Genomic DNA, 12,707 nt, shown 5'->3' with positions numbered 1-12,707 from the left:
AATGAGACTTGTTTCTTTCGCGTCATTTTTATGGGCCTGGACATGCTCTCAATGGCCACCTGTGATACTGCGTGATTTGTTCAATGGTTAAAGTTAAGCTTAAGCCGCTCTGGCTCTGATGGATCTGCTGCTGCTGCTTTGAATAAATGTTACAAAATGTGCTCTTTTTAGTGATGCACCATGATGCTTACACAAATATCAGTATCAGGGGGTGGAACAATTAGTGTTACTGCCTCACAGCTCAAGGGCCCTGGGGTTATAGGTTTAGTTCTTACAGTCTGTGAGGATTTTAGTGTGTTCTCCCTGTGTCTGTGTGGGTTTCCTACAGGTACTCAAATTTTCTACCACGATCCAAAACCATGTTGGTTTATGGATTGGCAGTTTGATGGATCGTCCACTGGTATGAGTGACCGGGTGAGTATGTGTTGCCCTACGATGGACCAGCACCCTACCAATGTCATGTTCTTGTTTATTATTTGAGCTCTGGACCCACAGTGACCCTGATCAGGATGAAGTGGTTAAATGATTTGAAAGAGTGAATGAACATTAGCAGTTGACGGGATGTGGATATGGTCAAATGTTTGTAGATTATTCATTCATTATCTGTAAGCGCTTATCCAGTTCAGGGTCGCGGTGGGTCTAGAGCCTACCTGGAATCATTGGGCGCAAAACGGGAATAGACCCTGGAGGGGGCGCCAGTCCTTCACAGGGCAACACAGACACACACACACACATTCACACCTACGGACACTTTTGAGTCGCCAATCCACCTACCAACATGTGTTTTTGGACTGTGGGAGGAAACCGGAGCACCCGGAGGAAACCCACAGGGAGAACACACCAACTCCTCACAGACAGTCACCCGGAGGAAACCCACACGGACACAGGGAGAACACACCAACTCCTCACAGACAGTCACCCGGAGGAAACCCACACGGACACAGGGAGAACACACCAACTCCTCACAGACAGTCACCCGGAGGAAACCCACACGGACACAGGGAGAACACACCAACTCCTCACAGACAGTCACCTGGAGCAGGAATCGAACCCACAACCTCCAGGCCCCTGGAGCTGTGTGACTGCGACACTACCTGCTGCACCACCGTGCCCCTGTTTGTAGATTAGTCTCACCCAATGTTTCTCCTGAAATCAAGGGTACGAAAAGGTAAATTTGTCTTTTTTCTGCGGTTACAGTCACTACTCTATGCCAGATGTTGGAACATTACTGTGAAGACTTGATGGAAGCTTGTGAGGGATGGTATTCATCATCGGCTGGCTACTCCAACTCATCCCAAAGGTATTGCATGCTGCTCCATCACACCAGAGGATAGATTTTCACTCTTTCACAACACAATATATGGCTTTATACCCTACAAATATGGCATTGGGCATGGTGTCCGTATGCATTAAAAATATAACTTATATTTGTGGAGAGTTAAAAACGCAGGTGTTAATCCAGTTGTTCATCATCTTTATACATTCTTGTTAACATCCTATAATATTCTCATATTCTCATCTAATTTTGGCATGAGGTCTCTACTAATTATATGCAGCATGGAAGATGGAAGTTTTGTTGCAGGATGTCCATGGGATTTCTCTCTAAATGATCCTGCCTCAGTGCTGTTCACATAATTTGAGAAGTTACACGTGTCATTTTTGTTTCACTAAACAACAAGACTGTATTTAGCAGAATACAATGTTGCAGCATCATGAGGTTTTTCCTTGTGTTTCCACATGGACTGAAAGCTGATTCTCAATTCCAGCCTGCAGGTGTCTTGCAGATCTGGGAACTAACGAAGCAGCTCTGCACAGTCTGAAGCTTGGTGATAATTAGGAATAGAGTGGAAAAAATATGTGCTCTTTTCTCCTCCTGAAAAGTTTCTGTTTTGGAAGTAGGAGGTTTTTGTCTGACAGCAGTGATATTCTTGAGGAGAGTGAAGAAAACTCTCCACATGTAGTGCAAAAGCTCATAAACACAAGTGCATCACTGTCTCCCTCTCTGCCGCTTGTGTGAGTGTGTTACAGGATGAAATGCAATGTTGAGAGGCTTTCGTCTCGGTGTGCATTCCCGCTGTAGAAAACATTCACGCTGTTGTTGTGCTGAGCTGAAAGAGCCGAACCCCTGTGTTGTGCCTTAAGGCCAATATCATGAACCTTTAACTTTCTCAGGCATCTGAAACGGTAGTCATTCTTTTGCTGCTTTGGGTGATCTCTGGATCTGGACAGGTTAGGGCTTTCTTTTTTGTACCAAACTCAACTGGACTCATCGCTTAGTCTACAAGCACAGGGCATTGACTCTATAACAGTGTATTACTGTAGTGTGTTTGCTGCTTTTACTGCACTAGCTGTGTTTATTGTTTGCTTTTCTGTAAAAAAAAACACATGTTTAACATTGAGTGACAGCATGGTAGTGCAACAGGTAGTGTCAATGTCACACTGCTCCAGGGTCCTATTCTCTTCATCTTGACCCTGAACAGGATGAAGTATTTACGAAAACGTATAAATAACGTAATTTTGAGTAAGTGAAATAGGTTCAAGGGTGACATGGTGGTGCAGCAGGTAGTGTCGCAGTCACACAGCTCCAGGGGCCTGGAGGTTGTGGGTTCAATTCCCGCTCCGGGTGACTGTCTGTGAGGAGTTGGTGTGTTCTCCCCGTGTCCGCGTGGGTTTCCTCCAGGTGCTCCAGTTTCCTCCCACAGTCCAAAAAAAACACACGTTGGTAGGTGGATTGGTGACTCAAAAGTGTGAGTAAATGTGTGTGTGTCTGTGTTGCCCTGTGAAGGACTGGTGCCCCCTCCAGGGTGTATTCCCACCTTGCGCCCAATGATTCCAGGTAGGCTCTGGACCCACCATGACCCTAAATTGGATAAGCGCTTACAGATAATGAATGAATGAATGAAATAGGTTCAGCATATGTTTACATCAAATGTTTTACTTAATTGCCTTGTGCACAAATTATTGTTATTGTTGTTTTTTATCTCTATTGTTATTACAGCATTTCCTCATGTTGTTAAAAGTTTATGTTCAAATTTACAAGCACTCATACCCCCTCCTCTGCACCCCACCCCCTTCAAAAGTTACAGAGTGCTGTTTCTATAGTGCTGAGCCCAGAGTAACAAAGATTCAAACTCTATTCTTCCTGATACAGGTCAGAGAAACATCACACTGCTTTTGAAGCTGTAATTGTAATGTAAAAATATTATATAGTGTTCCTTTAAAGCGTTAAAAATTTAGAAACCTAGAAAGATTTTAGATTTCCCGAACAGAAGCTTGTTTCTAATAGCCGAGGAAAATGTTGACATTTATTAGTACAAACAAGCTATGACTTTGAGTCAAATGTATTAAACAGAGTGTCGAATCAGCACAAGACCTGCAAAGAGAATTATTGGCAGACAAACTTGGGTTTCCTGTTGAAGATGAGCTTGAGATTGTATTGACTCATTGTACAGGCAAACTGGCTTTGCATTAGATCATTATAGTGAGTGTAATTGGATTGAAATCTAGTACTGTGTTAAAAATAGGATTAAAGTTTCTCAAGCTGTTAATGTAATGGGACAACTGAGAGATGAATTACAAAAATGTATGTCGGATAATTCTACCTTGAAAACAAGACTTAATGAATTAAGGTCCTTGAAAATGAATAGGAGCTGTCAGGCTGAAAATGAATATATTCAGAGCACTGAATGTTATTCAGTTTAATGAGAGGCAAGAAATATGACGCATGAGCAGTTATTTTCCTCCCATGGTCATCGCTCATTCTAGAAGAGTGAGTCATGGCAAAAAAAAAAAAAAAAGTAAATAACAGCATCATTTAGGAATGAAGACTGTCTTCATGTCCCACTGGAAAACAGGCAGCACTACAGTGATCAAATGTACATTTGCTAAAGTGAGTGGGCCGTGTGCAGTGCTTGGACATATACATCACAATATTGCTAATTAGTGCAGTGCAAGAAATGAGGCAAAGGAAACCAGTGACTAAAACCAGGCCCAGGCTGGTTACAATAGCCCTGATTCTGTGGCCTTATATCTGTACGTCAGAAGATAATTGCGAAGCTGAAATGTGGTGAGTGTCACTTATAAGCATGGCTCATGCAGTGTTTTCTTTCCCTTTTGTCCCCAGTCTGACGTCTTTTCAGAAGGATGTCATGCACAGCTGGATGGAGGCCGTGATGGAAACAGCTTTTAATGTGGTGAAAAAAGCTCTTTGCTTGTGTTGCAGAACAAATGCTGAATTCCATTAAACGATCCAAAAGGTCCTCCTTCAGCACAATTTGGAGTCTGTCAAACTTGAATGGTAGTCTTTAAACATTGCCATATTGAGAAAATTCTCAGGGTAAGACTCTCCAAGAACATTAAAGTCATGATTGTTATTTGATTTCAGTGACAGAGTATTATTAAACATCAAGTTTTACTAGATTTACACTCAAATTTTACTTATGTTGAGTGAATAAATATGGACATCTTTTTGTACTGTGATTGGTCACATGGCCATTTCAAATTCACTCACCCATCACCCCATTCATCTTCTGACCGGAACGGTACAAAACTTTCTTGTACATACCTGTATCTGTAAGTTTTATGTCTGTTACCTGTTATACTTACAGGTATGATTGACTTTACTGAAGTTTACATGAACTCCTATCAAATTTAGAATGATTATACATTCACATAGAGGATTAAGTAAATGAATATCAAAACAGTTGAGAAAGTTGTGTGCTCATTTTGTGATTAGATTTGGCTGTGTACAACTTTGATGCATTAAGTCCATTATGTCTGGTTCTTATGGAGCCTCTGAAAGAGTGGTTTGTATTTTTAATTTAGTTTTATTTAATCTATTTATTTATATATATTTTAGAAATATAATGGATAAGCCCCAGATACTATTTGGTCAGCACAATCTATTACAATGTGAGTGTCATATACCATTTAATAATACCATCAGGGTGGCACATACCAATAAATACCATCAGGGTGGCATGGTGGCACAGCAGGTGGTGTCGCAGTCACACAGCTCCAGGGACCTGGAGGTTGTGGGTTCGATTCCCACTCCGGGTGACTATCTGTGAGGAGTTGGTGTGTTCTCCCTGTGTCCGTGTGGGTTTCCTCCAGGTGCTCCGGTTTCCTCCCACAGTCCAAAAACACACGTTAGTAGGTGGATTAGTAGGTGGTGCCCCCTCCAGGGTGTATTCCTGCCCAATGATTCCAGGTAGGCTCTGGACCCACCGCGACCCTGAATTGGATAAGCAGTTACAGATAACGAATAAAAAAAAAAAAAAAAAAAAAGATACTATCAAGTACCAGATACTATAACCACACATTATTATGTGAAAACCCTGCCCACAGACTCCAGACATACAAATGTTTCTTGCACATAACTACCTAGATCTAGTTCTTATTATTAGTACCTGTTACACCTACCAGCATTACTTCCTTTTCTAGATAATGTCACTTACTGGTTCTTTAAATCATCAACCACAATAGAAAACCACTGAATATAACGAGCCATTCTGGAGCAGCTGCAGATGAGTCTAAATTCATCATGCCCAGTGCCAAGTGAGAATATATGAGTATGAAACCCCTAAGTTAGGGCTGTAGAAAAATGGAGCTGTGTTCTCTGGAGTGATGGAACCCAATCTAATGCCTTGAGTTGAAGTGGCATTTGTGATTTAGAACTAATCATCCAACATCCCTACTTGATGTCAGTAATTTCCATGCAGATGAATGCTACAGCAATGTCATATCAGCTAGCATAAAGCCTTCTCTGAACAAAAAATATTGTACCAAACGACCTATTAATATTTTTATTACCTATGCATATTCTACAAAGTCAGTTTTTTTTTTCTAAATATATAGTTTAATGTATTAGGAAATGTAAAGTATTGGCTTTTTATGTATGATTGGCCTTGCTCTGACAAAAGACTACTCTGCTCTACTGCTATATCTGCCTCATTAAAGTAAGGGACAATCATTGCCAGATGCTTTAATGGCGCTCACTGGTAATTAAGTAACAGGCTTTACGAGATTGAGGAAAGTCATTATCTACCTTAGACTCTCAGGAGCCACCTAGAAAAACTGAATTCACTACCTCACCCATTATGCACGGCTAATTAAGAATTAACTTGCTTCTTATGTGGAGTGGAGCCTTTCTCCTTTCATAGCTAACCAAGGCGGTGGCTAGCCCCTAGTTGTGTGCCTCAGTGGGGGTGGGTGGGGACTGATTCAGCTGTTTACAGGGACAGGGGCCTGGATAAGCAGTCTCTCAACAACAGCCGGGCAACTTAAAGAGAGTCTGCGCTCTGCTGTCTCCATGGTTACCACTCGGCCATTCTGTAATATACAGAAATGCGCAGAGACCAAAGTCACCAAGACAGACAGAATGATTGGGAAGATAATGTAACACATGAGTAGCTCCAATCAAGGCTTGTATAAAGGGACAGCCGGATTGGTCATTCTGATCCATGGATGTAACCATATTGTGGCTTTGCTGCGATCATATGATATTTTGAAATCTCTAGTCCTCATTTATCAATTATTTACTTAAAATATTGTGCACTTTGCATAAAAAAATTCATTTTTTAAACTCATTTTTAAAAGTTGGGATATTTCTAAGATTTTAGTGTGATTCATTTTAGCACTTGAACTTCTATTTAACTGACAAAAGCCTCACTGACAAACTAGGTAGTATTTTACAAATATAAATTAATTAAACAACTTAGAAAAAGTTTGGAAAGAGGCATGTTCTTACCACTGTGTAACATCACATTTTCTTTTTATTACACCGAGTTATTATTTGGGAACTGAGAATACTTATTGTTGCAATTTTGTAGGTGGAATTTATATATTCTCACTTAATACAAGACTTTAGCTGCTCAACAGTCCATGATCACTGTTGTTTGATTCTGCTGTACATGATATGCAATAGGAGGCAATCTGAACTTCAGACAGTTTCTATGAAGCCCCACTTTGCATCTGGTGTAGAATAAGGCCTGGTAGAATCTTGCTGAAATAATAATAGATTCCCCAGGAACAGACATCACCTTGGTGGCAGCATATGTCTGGCTAATTTCACACATATGCTGACATCACAGAATACACCTTAATAACATGACAGATGTTGGCTTTTGCAACTGTTGCTGATAATTGGCTGCAAGTTTCCTTTCATCTCTGGCAAAGACCCTTTGACGTCTGTGTATTCCCTGAAGAAGCTGAAGCATGGATGTATCTGACCAGCACACATTTCCACTGTATTTTTGTACCATCTAATATAGCTTTTCCACTGGCAGGGCTACTCCACGAAAAGGACCTGGTGATGTTGCAAAACCCAGTCTCTTACAGGAATGGCTGGCTTTTCAAAAACCACAACAACGGCACCGGAAATGTTAGGCGATCAGTTTTACTTGTTGCACATTCAGCTTTCACTGGAATTTTTCATTAGCCACCAGACCAAGGAGCATATCAACCTCTTCAAAACACCTTGAGATAAAGTTATGAGCTGCCATGGTGAGTCAGATAAAAATAATTTAAGAGATTTTTTTACAAGTAGCGAGTTTGTGCTGAGCTCTGCATTTTGTTGTGATCGACATGGCTCTGGCCAATCAGGGCTCTGCTGGGTTTACACATCACTATTTAGTACCTACTCGGCGTGGTTGGAACCTTGAGCGATCTGGGACTGAAAATCTGCCCTGTTCCAGGAACCAGGTACCAGATTTGGAAAGTGGAAGAGCAAAAGAGCCGTGCCAAGTCAAGTAAAGTCGTGTAGGTTCTACGCCATGGAAAAACACCATATATTGAGCCTGGGAGGGGTGTAGCACTAAATTCTGGGTCCTATGCACAAGCCAGGCCCATGCCCCACAAGTTAACTGTGCTACTAAATTGACAGCCTATCCTTATGAACCTATGACATTGAGCCTATTAAGTTAGGCCATTAACCTAATTATGTTATAGCCCAGTAATTCATTTAAATTTTATATTTGAATTAGTATAACATTACAGTTGTGTGGTAGGCTATGCAAACAAAAATTATTTAATTGACCTCAGATTAGAGAAAAGGCTTCATGTTATGTATAATTTATTGTTATGTAGTTTTATCACTGACAATCGCGGTGGTATTGAAGCTTTTTATAACCATAGGAGTTTATTTAATGTAGTCTATTTGCTTTCACATTTGGGCTTACATTTCTTGGGAAGGAAGTTTGTTAGCAGTTACTTTCCCTCATTACTTGTTTTTTTTCGTCTCTTTCCTGCCTCTTTCTTCTTTTCTGAAAACCGGATTTCTTGGGCATCATCTTCCAAAACATGGATACAATGCGCACTGCCGCTTCAGCAGAATGAATGCTAAGTTAAATGCGCCTAGTTAAAAACTCAATGAAGGGGACTAAAACATTTCATGCAAAGGATGAGGGTGTCTGTCCTCAGACACTATATGTAGGCTAGAAAATACAATTCAATCCATTAATCAACCAATTTATTTAACCAAAACATTAAATTTACATTAGTTAGCAACATTTATTGTGATATTAATTAAATGATATTAATATTTGAATGAAAATAATATTCCAGACTCCTCAAGTGTCCCACTTGGGGCCCTGGTAACTCAGTCCCATTTTCACCCCACTACGATGCCCCTAGAGCCCAGAGAAGCAGCTATCGTTATCACTGCAGCACAACATGCAGTGTGCTGAGGGCTCAAAGCTCACTCTTATTCAACAATGATGTCTGGCCTTGCTCTACACATGCCATAACCTAAGTCTTTTATGGTATTAAATGCAGTAGATGATGAAAGACATACATTCTTGTCAATCTTGTATTGAGAAATACTCTCTTAGTACAGTTTAAAAAGTCTCTCATGAAGTTTAGCCTAAAGTAGTGAGGCACAATCCTTCTTTGCTTTGCAAAGTCTGAACTTCTTATTAATTAGTCACCTGCTTATTGTACAATAGTTTAAAATAGATTAACTTGATTAGTTGTCCAATGAAAACATGTTTCTACTAAATAGCAACTTTACAAGAGAATGAAACAAATCATCATCTTTCAGTGGAAGTCAATGTAAAAATATTTAATTCAAAATAATTTTGAAGCAATTCCATTGGTCCGTTCAAATTTCACACAATGTGAAGGACTGCTACTGTGTTCAAATGATTTAGGAAACCAAAAATGGTTAAAAATGAAGATTTGGACAGTGGGGGCATTCTATAGACTTTCACTCTTATTTTGCACTTGTCCTACTTTATTTTTTGTTGAGTGTGTTGCAGATGTCAAATTATAAATGTGTTTGTATTTACAAACTGATTGTACGGTTTCTTATTTACCATTTAAAATCCCTCAACCACCACAACTGTAAATAGGTTTTACACTCAGTTAATTCACAATTGTCAGTACTTTTTGAGTAAAGAACGATATGATACTTTTTTATAGGGTGCAACAAATCTACAGCAAACCTGTTACAACAGTGAGCATAAAGTGATTTGCCTCGCAGTATGTAGTTCCACAGCATGGGCCTTCTGGAGGCAATTGCCTAATATCTAGTGTTAACTCTGAATTCCTTTTGTGCTAGACTGGCTATTACAGATCCAAAGCCCATGCAAGACAGGGAATTCATTAGATAAATGTTATCAAAAGGATTTTTTGGCAAAGAAAGCTCTTCCTGTTAATATGACCTTTTCCAGACAAGTCTCTGAATGAAGCCTTCGCAGCGTGTGTGATTTCTCGCACTCAAGATGCCTCTCCAGATGGAGAGATCCTTAATGCTGAGCTCTTACATTACAGAAGAAAATATCACATTTCAACTTTCAAGCAGCACAAAGAGCTGTAGCTCGGGGATAAATGTCGCCTTAGCAGGTGAATGGTGTCTATTCCTTCCTACTGCTTTAATAAATGCTACTAAATTGTTAAAACTTATGCAAGCATTCCTGTGAATTCGGCTGTATTTATGCAATGTGCTTGCATCTTGAACAGATCCAGCACTAATTATTTTTTTTCCCACAGTGCAATGCAGCTCTAGCCCTCAAGGATGATGGTTCAAGTGAAGATTTCAAGCCAAACAAATACACTCTTGCATGTCTTACACTGGATTTTGCCTTAATCGCATCATTATGGACTATTGAAAGGGCTGTTATACAAACAGCAAATGTATCCACACCTGCCAAAAGCAGTGCTCAGTATTTTCAGATGTTTTATTAAAACATTTTCACACTGAGAAAAATATACTAAGCAAATCCTAACATACCTTTAAATTGTTAACCTTCCTCTTGTGTTAGGGTCTTGACCGACCCCTTTTTAGGTTTTAAATGCAAACAAGTACTCCATAATTGTTTTTATTGCATCAAGTATTTTTGACTTTGTCAGGAACTTCTATTTAAACTAAATAATATATTTTTTTACTTTATTATACAATGCTCTTGTTAAAATTGTAGCTTTTCTGTAGTTTAAATCAGAAAACAAAAACAAGTGCCAAATCTGGAATCATAAACACACTATACACCAACAGTGACCGACCCATTTACATAAGAGATGGTAACAGAAAGGTAACACAGGAGGAAAGTTAATGTCAGATTACCCTAATCAACTGAAGTCATGTATAAGACCATGAAACATCTTTCTCTCTCTCTTTTTCTCCATCTCCATCTCTCCTCTAAACCCTTCCTCGATTACATACAGCTTTTATGCTTTGTTACTATTCAACAGATGTATAAATGTGAAGCCATAGACAATTAATTCAGTTTTAAATTGTATGATCTTCTTCTAATTGCTTCAGGCCTTTTGCTTGCTAATAGACTGTTTAGGGACATTATCTTAATGACTTCAGTCTGACATTTTCTGAGCAACTCCTGATTCATATTCATGAATCTACAAAATTGCTCAGTCGCGACTTTCTTCGTTGTCTGCTCTCTCTCTCTCTCTCTCTCTCTCTCTCTCTCTCTCTCTCTCTCTCTCTCTCTCTTTCTCTCTCTGTCTCTGTCTCTGGTACCTGTTCAAAGTGTTCAAGGTGACTATTGGAAACTTCAAGCTTTCAAATACAGACGGTCTTTGTTGTGATCTGTTCTGCAGGCTTGTTTGGAAGTCCCAGCTGTAACTCATCTGACATGGTGTATGAGAACATATTTACAGTTGAGGTACAATTATAGTCCCATACAGGGAAGTTCTCTTGTTATTTAGACAGATATTAAAAATACATACTGAATATGTGAACATAATATTACATGTAAAGGACTGATTTCCTGTCCATCATGTGTTTCTTGTTAATTGACTTTTGCAAAACATGAACAAAAATAATGAATATGCATTGACTATTTTTCATTCTGTTCAACTCACTGTTATTGAGCATTAATGTTGGAAGCCAGAATAGGTAACAACAAATTTCCCTGGTCTAATGCATCACAAAAAAATATCTCAATGAAACATATTCAGTCTGATCTAAATTTTAGATTAGACAACACCTATAATGTTTTGTCAATTCAAATTCATGTTTTATTAATTTAGTCTGAGGGAATGTAATGTTATATATATGACAGCATTTATTTAGCTTCGATTCAAATAAATATTAACAGTTGTTAATTGCTAGGGGTGTGAATGAATTACTTTGCTTTAAATGTGGCTTATAAATAGCCACAATTTTAAATAATCCAGTAATTAATATTAGTTCAGAAATCTTATGATAAAACATTGACTACATTTCTTCCAGAAGCTGCCATTTCTCTAAGCATGGAAATCCATCTGGTCTGGTGAAGTTTGGTTTGCTGTGCTCATTAGCTGTGAGGCAGAGGTATAACCCAGTGACATGGCGGCCACCTGCTCCGCTTCACTCCAGCCACTTCTGGTTTCTTTTTTAATTACCTGTGTAATTGGATGGCTTTGATATCACTTGCAGTATTTACAGCCATTTCATGCTACCGTGAAAACAAATGGGTGGCTTGACAGCTCATTTCATCATAAAAATGTGTTGGGAAGAGAATTCCATAAAGCAAACAGAGGATGGAATAAAAACACTCTTCCCATACATTTAATTGAGACATTGCTGGAAATACCCAACACTTCTGTGCAACATTCTTGGCATTTGTTTGTCTCTGTAGGAAGATGTTTAAAAACAAATTTCTTTCCCCTTCAGTGAAGATGGATGAGGTGAATAATATTCAGATTCTGATTCTCCATAGAATGCCATGTATGCCATTCCCCTGTACTGTCAGTTTAAGAGTGATTGATAATTTAATCGAGAGTGAAATGAGTTTGGTTTTTGTAGCCCAGTGAATTCTCCCTTGCATTCTTGCCTCTAACAAGTGTATGCCAAAAAAAGCATGAATTAAATCCGATCTGACATGGCTGCTTTGACCCTTGACCACTCTTCTTTTCCACTGACAATCCAGAAGTGATTAGCAAGCCCAACACACACACACACACACACACACACACACACACACACACACACAAGCTAAATTAGTTCTCGGCTTTCACAGGGGCTGAAATTAACCATTCGTTAAAAAAAAAATCAACAGCAAATTAAAGACATGTAAGACACTTTCTTTTCAAGTTAGATTCATTAAAGAACCTTTTGAGATCAGCTGTTTAAAGTGACAGTAATCAAATTGCTGCATGTGTTGGAACTGGAGGGATGTATGCAATCTGATTTAAGCTTTGTTGTCTCTGCTTAGGGCGGCACGGTGGCGCAGCAGGTAGTGTCGCATTCACTCAGCTCCAGGGGCCTGGAGGTT

This window comes from Hoplias malabaricus, chromosome 1 (assembly GCF_029633855.1).
Source record: "Hoplias malabaricus isolate fHopMal1 chromosome 1, fHopMal1.hap1, whole genome shotgun sequence".
Lineage (NCBI taxonomy): Eukaryota > Metazoa > Chordata > Actinopteri > Characiformes > Erythrinidae > Hoplias > Hoplias malabaricus.
Note: the sequence above shows the minus strand (reverse complement) of the source record.